This window comes from Lissotriton vulgaris, chromosome 9, assembly GCF_964263255.1.
Source record: "Lissotriton vulgaris chromosome 9, aLisVul1.2, whole genome shotgun sequence".
Classification (NCBI taxonomy): Eukaryota; Metazoa; Chordata; class Amphibia; order Caudata; family Salamandridae; genus Lissotriton; species Lissotriton vulgaris.
In genome coordinates, this window is record NC_141697.1 from 942,758,623 (window position 1) to 942,771,112 (window position 12,490).

Below are 12,490 nucleotides of genomic sequence, written 5' to 3' on the forward strand. Positions count from 1 at the left end.
CATTTTCTTTTATTAGTGGTACTCACGGGCCTGGATTTAGAACTACAAGTACCAGAATGAAAATAAAATAAACGGGACTGGATGAGATACTCATCCTTAGAACTGGGAAACGGAGGAGCTCCGCCTATATATAACTAGGGGCAGATTTACTACTTCTGGCGCATCTGCTAATTAGCAGGGATGCGCCAGAAGAGTTGCGATGCATCTGCCCACTCGTGTGCAACAACTGATGCGCCGCATTTACAATGCGGCGCACCGTGGCGCACGGATGGGCAGATAGATGTGTGTTGCATCCCCCATCGGAAAGGCGGCGCATTGCTGGAGTTGCATTGCAAGCGCAACGCAGCTGCAGCAAGGCTCGGGGGTACCCTATCCCTAACATGCTGCGTCAATCCTTACGCCTGCTTCACTTAGGCGCAGAGTTTTGACGCAGCATCGCCTTAAAAGTGACTGAGTGAAATCTTGTAGATTTCTCTCAGCCACTTTTAGGAGGCTTTCCTGCGCCGGAACGCCGCCCCATGCGCCGTAACGCCTACATGTGGCGCAGCGCTTTACAACGTGACGCATCTCCCAGATGCGTCACGTTGTGAATACCCCGCAGCATGGTGCTGGCTTTGCGCCGCCGCTGCGTCACAAAAGTGACGTAACGGCGGCGTAAAACTGGCGCAAGTGGCTTGTAAATCTGCCCCCTGGTTTGTACCATTCTCTTTTCTCAGGCTTTACTTCTGTGTTTCCGAACCACCAGAAAGTTGCTCAACGATAAGCAGGGGCCTATCTAGTTGTCTGGAAGAACTCAAAGATACCGTTAGGGCTAAACATCCATCTAGTCTACCATTTATCCGTCCTGAGATCAATATGTTTATGTTGAGAAGCTAGGTTTTTATTTAAATTCTGAGAACCTCTCAAGATTCCCAGGTCCATGCGTGAGTATGTCATCCAGTCCAGGTCTGCATTGTGGTCTTCTTCTCTTGAAGTTGCAGTGGAGATAAACAGGACTACAAATACTAGAATGCAAACAAAAAAATCTGGGCTACATGTATATGATTGAAAATGGAAAATTGACACAATGACGAATGTTGCTGTTTCTGTTTATATCATTAGCAACTTTGACACCCAAGGCGTGCTAGACCAGTATTGTATCCCGCCCGATACTGCACCATTTTTCCTGCTTTGAAAGCTTGTTCTCTATCCATTTGCCTACCCTGCACCGTTCCTCCGGTCTGCATCTTCCAGACCGACTGAGATCCTGGTCCCCTTTTTACTCTCGAGTTGATTTCATACACGGTTTTGCCACATATTGACAATCTTGGCTGCTTGTGTTGACGTCCATTCCGCTGCTCGCTGCCATTCTACCTTTTCATTCCATATTGGGTACATCCACTTTTCGCTTCAGGCACATCCCACTGTTCCCCTGTGCCCCTGACTCTGATGCCCTGAGGAAGGTGATGCTCAACGTCGGGCTAACACCGAAACGCGTGTCGGCGCTGGACTCCAATTGTTGGAATGTCATGAGTCATTAGACCATCAAATCCATTTCATGTTCTTAATAGCCACGTTGGATTAACTGTTGATGATATTCTGTAAATTATTTGTGATTGATGTACACTTTGAACTGTATTCGTCATTAGATATATGTGACACCTCTTTATTATTGTATACCCCGACTTTATGTATCATGTCATTATATTTTTCCTGGTATTTTGAATTTTTTTATGTTTGTCTTGTATGAATGAGCCATTCAGATTGATGTGTGAGAATGGGAATACTTGAGATGGTTTGCCTGAGATTTGACTGAGTGTGTGGTGGGATGTGCAATTGATATTTTGATTTATTATGACATGATCCTTTAGTTATCATATTTATCTAATAAAACTATTTCGATATATTTCTATTCTTTCTTGTGGTTGTGCCTTTTGCGTTATATTATCATTGACTATTTGCATAATTGAAATAAGATGGGTAGAGAATTTTTCTGTTGAGAATTTCTGGTTTGTTCCCCCTGTTATTCTCTACCTTATTTCAGTCAGGGGGTCCCCTTCTTTTGATTGGTTGTTACAAAAATAAGATGTAATTTATCTGAAGCTCTGCGGAGTGGCTCATGGATCGGAGCTGCAGAGGCGGCTTCTCCTGCCGGCGCTAGCTTCCAGTAAGGCCTCAATGGCCACTGAGTGGGGTAGTGGCATCAACATTCGTTTCAGCTCTTGGGAAGAATGCCTCTACAATATCGGCAGAGCACTTCCTTTCCCTCAGAGGCACCCGCCATCTTGACTGGAGCGGCGCAACATCACGGTTGCCGACAAATGAGCCCTAACAGCCTTTGAGCACTTTTCATCTTCTGGACACTGGATTTTAGGTTTCTGCACCCTGTTTTCCACCACTAATACATACGAGAAAGGCTTTCCTTATTTTAATGGAGATTTTGTCTTGAATACACTTACATTCCTCTAAGATCTGTGAACGTTTCAAAATGTTTCCTCTGCTGTATAAATTGTTCTCTCAGTTAACTGGGGTTTTCTTCTCTCAGGAGTGGAGACTTCATTATTTCAACATCCCATTTCTTTTATAAGTGGGGTCCGCAAGAGTCTACTTCGTTTTTACTTATTTCCTCCTGTCCCTCTGTCTACCATCACTAACGGTCCCTCTACATGGGCAGACTTAAACACTCTCTCAAGAGTTTGTCAATTAAATATCTCAAAGTACCCTACTGTAATCCAATGGCATATTGCAATGGAGGACTCCTGCTTTTCCTCACACAGAGGCAATTCCTCTGCTTCTTCCTCTTCCTAAACCCCAATACAACTTAATACAAGCAAGAGATCAATCAAACTACTTAAGAAGACCTGCTGTCTCCAACAAAATCTCCTCCCACTGTGTCAATGGATCATCTGCTGGAGGAGATTAGGGCCTTGCATCCTTACATGAAAGAAACAAACTACAACCTCTCTGTGACATATGGTCTCACATGGACAAAAGGATATCTGCAGCAGAACAGCAAATTACAAATCTCAACGAAACCGCGCCCATAGCAAACTCTCTTCAAACACAGGTCTTCACCCTACAGAAACATGTTGAAGAGCTTGAAAATCAAAACAGAAGGAACACCCTGCAACTTTACAGACTTTTGGAGGAGACAGAGGGATCACACTATCACATTTAAAAAATATTTTTTTCTACGTTACTAAGCTTACCAGATGGAGTACCACTCAACATTCAACAAGCGCATAGGCTAGGCCACCCTCGGGCAACCGCCTCTATTCAGTGGTGGCTGCAACTGAACAGGGGTATGCGGCAGGAGATGGCGGGGTTGGGGGGGCAAGAATAATAAAAATAAATCACTTTTTCTGGATACATTTGCCGCAACGCCACCTCTCCATGTCTCTTCTGATTCCCGAGAGGGAAGCAAGAAGGACACAGGCTTCTCCTAAGACAATCACGAGCATTGTGATTGGCCTGAGTGCCGTCGTTCAGGGCTCAGTCAGGGACTATGAGCGTGTGCATGTTCTCCACCCAGGCTGCGCATTACAGCCAGGTGGAGAACATGGAAGTGCGCATGACTGTTTGGCCAGTCCAAGACAGCCGGCCAAATCTTAATGCGCAGTTAAGTGCTCACCACTCCTCCCACTGCTCTGCAGACCCAGCTCCGCACTGAGAACTGAGGAAGTACGAAAAATAAAATGATAATAACAATGCGTTATTATCATTTTATGTTTACTTATTTAACTACTCAGAGGGCAGTGGGGCAACGGTAGTGGAGCAATGCTTCTCCACCTCAGCGGAGGAGCCGCCACTGCCTCTACTTCTAAAAAGCCCAGAGGAGTTATTCTCTATTTCTTGGAGTGCACAGAACTAATGCAGGTTTTATCTGCTGCCAAACAAACGAAACACATTTCCTAGTCAGGTCATAATCTTTATCTTGTCCCAGGACTATGCCAAGAGTACTGCAGATAGACATACATTCTTCCTAAATATGAAACCAACACTTTGCTCTCTTGTCACTTTTTTTTTTTTAACATCCTTGCCTATTCAAAGTTACCTACAGAAACAAAACGACAATCTATGAGGATCTTAGTCAACTGAAGGCTTTCCTTAACAAATGTTGAATTGAGACAATGGACATCTTAAAACCTAATAAATCTTAACATTACTCTTGAATAATATTTGCATATCTAATTTTTGGAGTTGAAAGTTATTCTGTTACATTTATCCTTCAAATGTTGTTTTTACATTGCTCAGTTGTCATATCATAAATATAGTTTGTTTAAATGTATCCTACCCCCAACATCAATTTATTCTCATGTTTTCTTCCCACAGGTGTTGTCTACCCATATATGCTTGTGCTCATTCCCCGCTCCATACCCTACAACCCTTTATGCACCTTGTTTTCCCCTGCTGACTGGACGTACAGCCTTATCCAGGTGGTCCTCCCCCAACAAGTATATCTAGGTATGGTCCCTTTCCCCTTCATATTCCTTTTTATTTTTTTCTATTTTTCTCTCTGTCCTTGTTCAGAATAATAGAAGGCGCTCTTCTGAGCAAAGGCCTTGTTGGGAAGGAAAAAGAGGGGGAAACTCCCAGAAGGGTAGGGCACGCCCATTTTCTACAATGTTTAAAACCGAGAGGTTGTTAGTGACCGACCTCCAATGAGGTAGAAAATAGGCCACTCGTCCTCCTATGGGACAAGCATGCTCTAAAATGGTGGAGCTAGAGCTGCTTCCCTGCAACAACAATCAGAGAGGAAGAAGAGGAGGAGAACCCTGCAGGCTACCTCTGCCCGTTCCTCTGTAGGATTTGTACAGAGGATCTGTCTGCTGCTGCAGTTGCTGTCTGCCAGGAAAGGACCAGTTCTTAGCAAGCTCCAAAACCCAGTGGAACTGCCCATAGTCCTAAGAACCTTGCTGTCCTTAAAGCGTTGAAGTGCAGAGTCTGCCTTCGCTCCGAACAAGCGAGACCCATCAAAGGGCAAGTCCAGCTTAGTAGCCTGAACATCAGGTAAAAAACCTTAAACCCTTAACCAAGCATGCCTTCTCGTCGCCACAGAATACCCCATTTCTCTTGTCACAGAGTCTGCACTGTCCAGCCCACATTGAATTACATGATGGGTAGCTGCCTGAACATCCGTCAGAAGCTCAGAAAAATTACCCTGTACCTCTGTAGGCAATTTCAGGATGACCTCTTTACCCGAATCCATGAGGCGTGAATGTAACCTCCCAAAGGACAGGTGGCATTTGTAGACTTCATGCCATACTACCCGAAGAAAACATTTTTTTTGCTGACTGCTCCATTCTTTTCGATTCTTTATAAGCAGGCGTGGTTGGAAAGGACCCTGCTGATAATTTAGATGAGCAAGAAGCTTGGACAACCAGGCTTTCAGTTGAGGGATGGGAAGATGAAAAAGCCTGATCCTCCAGAGCTACCTTGTATCTTCTAGCAACTGTCCTGGAAACTACAGGAGAAGGCACTAGCTTCTGCCAGACTTTTAAAATAGACTCAGTTAAAGACTCATTGAAGAGCAAAAATGGTTCCTATGCAGAAGCTGAAGAATGCAGAACCTCAGTGGAGATATTAGACTTCAGTAAAGCTGTGGGAAGTGGCAATTCCAATAGACCTTCAAACGAACGAATAACCACCTGGTATGAAGTCACCTCAGGAGGTGGTAAACCCTTAGGTGATGCCAATTCCAACTCAGGGGAGGTATCCAGCCACTTGCCTCTTGTAATCCCTCAAACTCTGAGCCAAGGTCCACAGTTTCCCCTTCTTCAGCTCCCTCAAGCTCCTTTTGGTATTCTTCCTCTTCCACCAGCCTTTGAGCCTCTCTCTGAGATCTCATACTCTGTATCAGTGTCATTGGTGACATTGGAGCTGGCGTCACAGGAGCATCCTAAGGAACCAGGAATGAAGTTACTTAAGGTCGAGCCAGTGCCAGATCAGATCGGATCCAGGCAGCACCAGAGAGGAACCATCCAAAGGGTTATGACCCTCTTGCAATGACATTGGCAGCCCCGTGCCAGTGGAAGCCAACTACTGGTAGTCACAGGCATAAAGGGCATGAAAGGTGCCTGCGGAAAATTAGGGGAACACCCTGAAAGAGAGTATGCAAGTCGACCTATGGGGCTGGCAGTTGCACCACATGGATTTGTAGCCCTTTCAAAAATGCTAAACATAGCAATAAAAAAAATCTGGAGTCAGGAACGCTGGATATGACGACTCTGGAGCCGCACATGGCGGCACCAAATTCGGCTCTGGATGTGGAGCCTGAGTTCTCAGTGCCAGTGGTGGAGTCACAGACCTCAGTTCCAGAGGAGTAACATTTCTCAAAGTCAGAGGAGTAATAGCCCTCAGTGCTTGAGACGGAGCCAGAGACAGCCCTGGAGAATATGTAGGATATATTTCATCTCTGCGATGGCACCTAGGACTCAGAGACATCGACTTCGGAGTCACATCCTTCAAAGAGAAACGCAGAGAACCATGGCGCCGCTTCTTCTTATGCTTCATGGAGGATCTTGAAGTATGAGGCCTCGGGTACTTTGATGGGGTCCAAGATCTCCTGTGACCCTGTAAGAAAGGGCCCTCTTTTTGTATGATTACCCCACTTTTTGCCTAACTGTTTATTTACTTTGACGGAATGTGACCTGGGTTCCTGCCAACCAGGTACCCAGGGCCTATGTCACTTCCCTGAACTGCATTGAGACAAAACCCAAGTGGCACTCTTTGGCCACATGTAAGACTTTGTAAATGGTACCATAGGTACCAAGGGCACTGTGGCCAGGGAAGGCCTCTAAGGGATTCATCACATATTGTGCCACCCTTAGAGGCCCTGTACCTTTACATACACACTGCATTTGAAGGCTGCGTGTTTTGGTGCAGAACAAAGTGAAGAGTCAAAAAGGCAGACATCTCTGTGTGCCATGCCTACAAACCACTGCCCTGGCATAGGTAAGCCACCCTTCTGGCTGGGTGCACTATATCAATGGTGAGGGTACAAATGCAAGAGCCCTGTACCCCTGCAGTGTCTAAACCAATTCTTAGACATTGTAAGTGCAGTAATGTCATTAAGAGTATTTGGTGCTGGGAGTTTGTCATTACGAACTCCATCGCACCATAACGGCTTTACTGAAAACTGGGACGTTTGGTATCAAACTTCTCAGCACATTAAACCCACACTTATGCCAGTGTGAGATGTAATGGAAAGTGCACCCAGAGGGCATCTTAGAGATGCCCCCTGAAAAACTACCTAACTCTAGTGTCCTGGCATAGTGGCTGGTTTCAGCTGCCACCACCAAACATGTTTCAGGACCCCTAGGTCGAGAGCCTGCTGCTCTTGGGGTCTGAAACAATGCACATCCTGGGACGAGGTGCCACGCCTCCTCCCCCAGGATGGGCAGGGTCCATGAAGGAAAAGCTTCAAAGGTTTGCCGCCTTTGTGAGCTAACCCAACCATTTTCTACTTTTAGCAACTGGCCCCCACAGGTTCTGACCCCCACTTTGGGTGGGAGAATCGGTGGGAAAACCAAGTGAAGAAGGGTGGTGTGCTCACCTTTACCAACCCCACCACTCAGGTGGGAGAGGTGAGGTGAAGCACAACTCTCAGTCCCCGCCATCTTGCAGATGGGGGCACCCAGCCAACCAGAGATAGGCATATGCCCCCCTCCCACTGGAGGGTGGCATAACAGTGGGTGTACCCACCCCAAGGAAGGGAGCCATTGGTCCCAACCTTTACTTACCTGTAACACCCTTAAATCTAGTATTTAGGGGCAATCCAGAACTTTGCCTCCTCAGAAAAGTACCGATCAGAAGAAAAAGTACAGAAGAAGCCATGCTGAACTAAGAAGAGGAGGATGCCCACTCACTTGGCCTCAGCCCTACCGGCACCTGCTCCAGTGAAATCCTGGTGTGTCCAGCAGCCCTCAAGAACCCAAAATACCTGCCCTGCCTTCCAAAACCAAGACTTTGTCTCCCATGAGCCCCGGATTTGCTCACCCACAAACTCTGGCTCCGGCCAAATCTGGGGTCTGCATCACTCTGCATCTGACGACCATGGCCCGAGTTTGAGTGGCCCTACATCATGAGAACGACTCCCCAGCAATCCTGACCTGATATCTGGTGATTATACCTGCCTCGACTCTCCAATCGACGCCTGCAGCCCATTTCTGGAGGATCCCCCGACCGCGACCGGAGCTGGTAAGAAAACCAGGTGCAAGTAAGTGAAATAACACTTTGCAAAATCTTATGCAGTGATTTACAGTTGAATGCAGGACAGTTAAATTACAGGTAAATCAACAGTTTGAAATTAATTTTCAGTTACTTTACAGATTACTGTGCACATTACTTTTTAAATTACTTTTTAAGGTACTTTTTCTAATCAATTTTTAGACAAAAGGTAAGTAATTCAGTTTTAGTACATTTGCAGTTTTTCAATGTTTCATTCAAACCAACTCCACACTTAAAAGAATTTTTAAAGGAAAAGCAGTCAATGCACTCCAATGGGAGGAAATGAAGTTATCGGTTTACAGATAAGTACTTTGTTGTGGGAGTTTGCTATCTGGAGTTAGAGCCAGGGTTCCCCAGGGTCGAGGATGCACTCTCAGAACACCCTCAGCGGCACTAGGGCCACCTGGTGCAGAGTGCTGAGGCCCAATGTTATCTAACGGGGGATAGGGGGCTTCCGGTTGGTGGCTGCGCACGAGCAGGCCACAAGGTTGTGGGAGCAAAGCTCTAGGTGTTAGGCTCAGAGCAAATGTGGATCCGAATTAGCACACAAGGTGCACCCGCAGCGGCACAGGGGTGGCTGGGAGCAGGGTGCTTTTTTGGCGTTGGGTGCCCTGTTGTTTTCAATGAGAGTTACCCGTTTGGGATTTTGGCTGCAGGCTCGGTCCAGGAAGACTTCCGGGAGGAACCAACAGCTGGGCAGGTAAGTTGGAGGGCTTGGGGACATAGGTGCAACTCAGGGTGTTTTCTACAGGGCGCAGGGTGGCTGGATGCAAGAGGGTCTTTTGAGGTCGTATTTCACCTTACCAGGCCACTCGAGGTTGGGGGGATCTCTGTGCAGAGACTGCAGGTGACATCGGGAAGTCCTCGAGGGGTGAACCACCGGTGGACTCGGACTCCGGAGCACTGGGGGACCTCCCTGGGTCTGGTTGGCCACCCGGATTCTGGCCGTAGGCGTCGGGAGCAGTGGTGGTTCCAGGCCTGGGGTTTCTTTGTCCTCAGCAGGCTCAGAGTCTGTCTTGGAAGTTTCTTTTGAACAGAGCTGCTGTTCACAGGAGATCTGGTCTTTGTTGAAGGCAGTCAGTAATCACAGGGTTCTGGAGGTCGCTGGCTACAGGAACAGGCGAATTCTGGCGCAGGATCTCTCAAAACTGCAGATGGGTCGGCAGGGCTGGGGCTAAGTCAGTTGTTCTCTTCAGTCTCCTCTGCTGGTCATCTTCTTTTGTCCTTCTTCTTCGTAAGTTCTGGGAATCTGTCTTCTTGGTTCAGAGCTGCTCCCTTAACCCCTTGCGTGCGGCGGGAATTCCCCGCCCATGCTGACTCCGCCTTGCGCGGGCGGAGTCATGACGGAACGGTTCCGTCATCAGCACAGCTCACCCGTAGCTGATGACGGAACCGCTCCGTCATCAGCATGCAAGGGGTTAAATACTGTATTTAGGGGGTGTTTTAGGGGTCTCGAGTTCAGTAGCCAATGGGCTATTGACCTTAGGGTGACTACACTCTTGGTGTGCTCACCCCACATGGGGGAGTGGGCACAATCACTAATCCTGATTAGAGAGTGCCTGCCATCTGGAAGATGGCGGGCACTGAAGAGTGAGCTTCAGCTTCACCTCCCCCCTGAGGGTTGGGGTTGGCAGAGGTAGGCACACCTTCTGGGCTGTGCCCATTTTACCAGCCTGTCTTCTCACCGAAAAGGAGGAGAGACAGGAAGAGGGCCTGCTCCTGAAAGCAGGAGAGTCTGGGGGTCGTGTTACATAGGCGGTTAGGCTTTTTAAGCTTCCCTTGCTCTTCCTGGCCTGGGGAAGGTGTGACAACCTCCGCCCAGGAAAGGCTTTATTTCTGGGCTCAGGGAGCGAAGGCTTCTACCCCAGGAGGCCAGAAACACGTCTTGTGGTGGCAGGCTGGTGTGTACCAGTCAGGGAACTCACCAGAGACTGGTCGTTTTTCAGGGGGCATCTCTAAGATGCCCTCTGAGTGCATTTCTCGTTATATCCCTCACTGGCATCAGTGTGGTTTTAATGCACTGAGAAGTTTGATACCAAAAATCCCAGTTTTCAGTAAGGCCATTATAGTGCTGTGGAGTTCGTAATGACAAACTTCCAGCACCATATACTCTTCATGGCGTTACTGCACTTACAATGTCTAAGAATTGGTCTAGACACTGTAGGGGTATAGGGCTCATGCACCTGTACTCTCACCAAGAGGGGTGGCTTACCTATGCCAAGGCCGTTGGGTTGGCATAGCACACAGGGATGTGTGCCAGGTCAGCTCTTCGCAATGGGGGGGGGGGGGGGGGGGGAGAAGAAGAAAAGGAAAAAGAAGAAAAGGAAAAAGAAGAAAAGGAGGAGGAGGAGGAGGAGGAGGAGTTTGTGTTACTATCTTTGTGGGGACTTGAGTGTGATCTACCTACCTCGAGCCCGCAGGGCTTGACCACTACGCACTGTAGCTTGGGTGGATTCCACCTATTATATACAATGTTTACCCAAAATAAACAATAATTTTATCTTGTTTATGATATTTTAATTCGACACAAAGAAAAACTTTCTTTCATTTTTTGTAAACATAAATACGCAAATTTCGTTAGTACATCAAATCATATGGTTCCAAGTACATGAAGTGTATTATTTTCAATCAATTCCGACACTTTCTTCTGTTATACTTCATCGGCTCAATGCATTTTGAGCCATAAGTTGACCCTTCATCAGGAGCCTAGTTAATCTAAAAAACAATATGTAAACAGCATTCAGCATCATATTCAACTAGAGAATGTATAAAACATAAAAACGCTCAATTGTTACCAAAAGTCATTAGAAATCGCTTTCTTTAGCCACCTGTTGTCTTTAATAAGAAGGTGTTTATAAGTACCCGACACCACACCAGTCTGTGAACAGTGATACGCTCAACAAAATAAATAAATCATGCTTACTTCGTCCAGCATTGAACGGGACAACTTCCTTCTGAAAATGCAATACAATAATTAATCTTTCTCTTGTCAAATGCCAACTAACCAGTACTCTGCTCACACTCGATCTCTCCATGCTTACCAGTATTCAATCGCGTGTGCCTTGTCCTGCCTTCAGATCTAATCTACCAGTTCTGTGCACCTTCAGGCTCCAACGATTCTGTAAACACAGAAGTCACCATCAGACTCACTACAATTCTACTGGACACCCACGTTCCTGAAACGTATAAACTGATGTAAACCCTCACCTTCGTTTCTTTCCGTTATGGTTCGTGAATCACCTGGGTGTCCCGGCGTCTGCCAAACACGCGTCTTACCGCGAACTCTACTCTCCCAATTTCATTAAAAACATCAACAACGGACTACAACCTACATCTTGGAAAGGGAAAATTACGGGAATCCTCACAACGGGTGTGTATTAGACTTTATCTATGCACTAACTTGACAAAAAACCAATCTAACACTATTGCCACCTGTCAATCATACTATCCTCAAAAAAGTGAAAACGAAATCAACTCTAAGACTCCACCATTCATCTCAACAAAAAAATCCATTAAAAATACAGAGACTGTGAAAAAGTGCTCTTGCATGAGTGAATTGAATAGATGAATACAAAAAAATTGAAAGAACATTTTTTCGATTTCTGAATGCAATGAATGACATTTTCATTACAATTTTGAGCGTTGCACCAGTATACAGATACAGAGAATTATCATCTAAGCCATCATTACAGAAAGCATGCAAAATCTATAGGTTCATTTAACCCTTTGGGATCCTGGGTACCCAGTTTTTTTATCCAAAATGTTTCTCTTTGGAGGAGGGATCTGGTGAGATCCGTTCCTTCAGAGAGTTGAACTTGTTCAATCACTGAGAATTGTAGTTGTGCTATGCTGTGTCTCTCTTTTGTTCAGTGCGTAGCTAGACTACTCTTAATGTTTTTATTTCTAATTGTACTTTTGTGCTCTGAAATCCTTACTTTCAATTTTCTTTCTGTCTTCCCTACATATAGTTTCCCGCAGGGACATTTAATGTAGTAAATCAAATTCATTGAATTACAATCAGAATTATGAAACAATTTTATTTCCTTTCCCGTCTGTGGGTGATGTAAAGCAGCTCCTACTATGACAGTGTTACAGTGTACGCAATTGGTACACTTCTTCATGCCTTTATACGAGGTTTGTTGTTTTTGTTTGGATGAAAATTTCAATATCTCCTTCAGATTCTTTGATCTGGTAAATGCAAATAGTGGTCTTATTCGGAAAATCCCTTGAAAATCTGATTCATTATCTAGAAGACCCCAGTGACGATTTATGATGTTTTTAA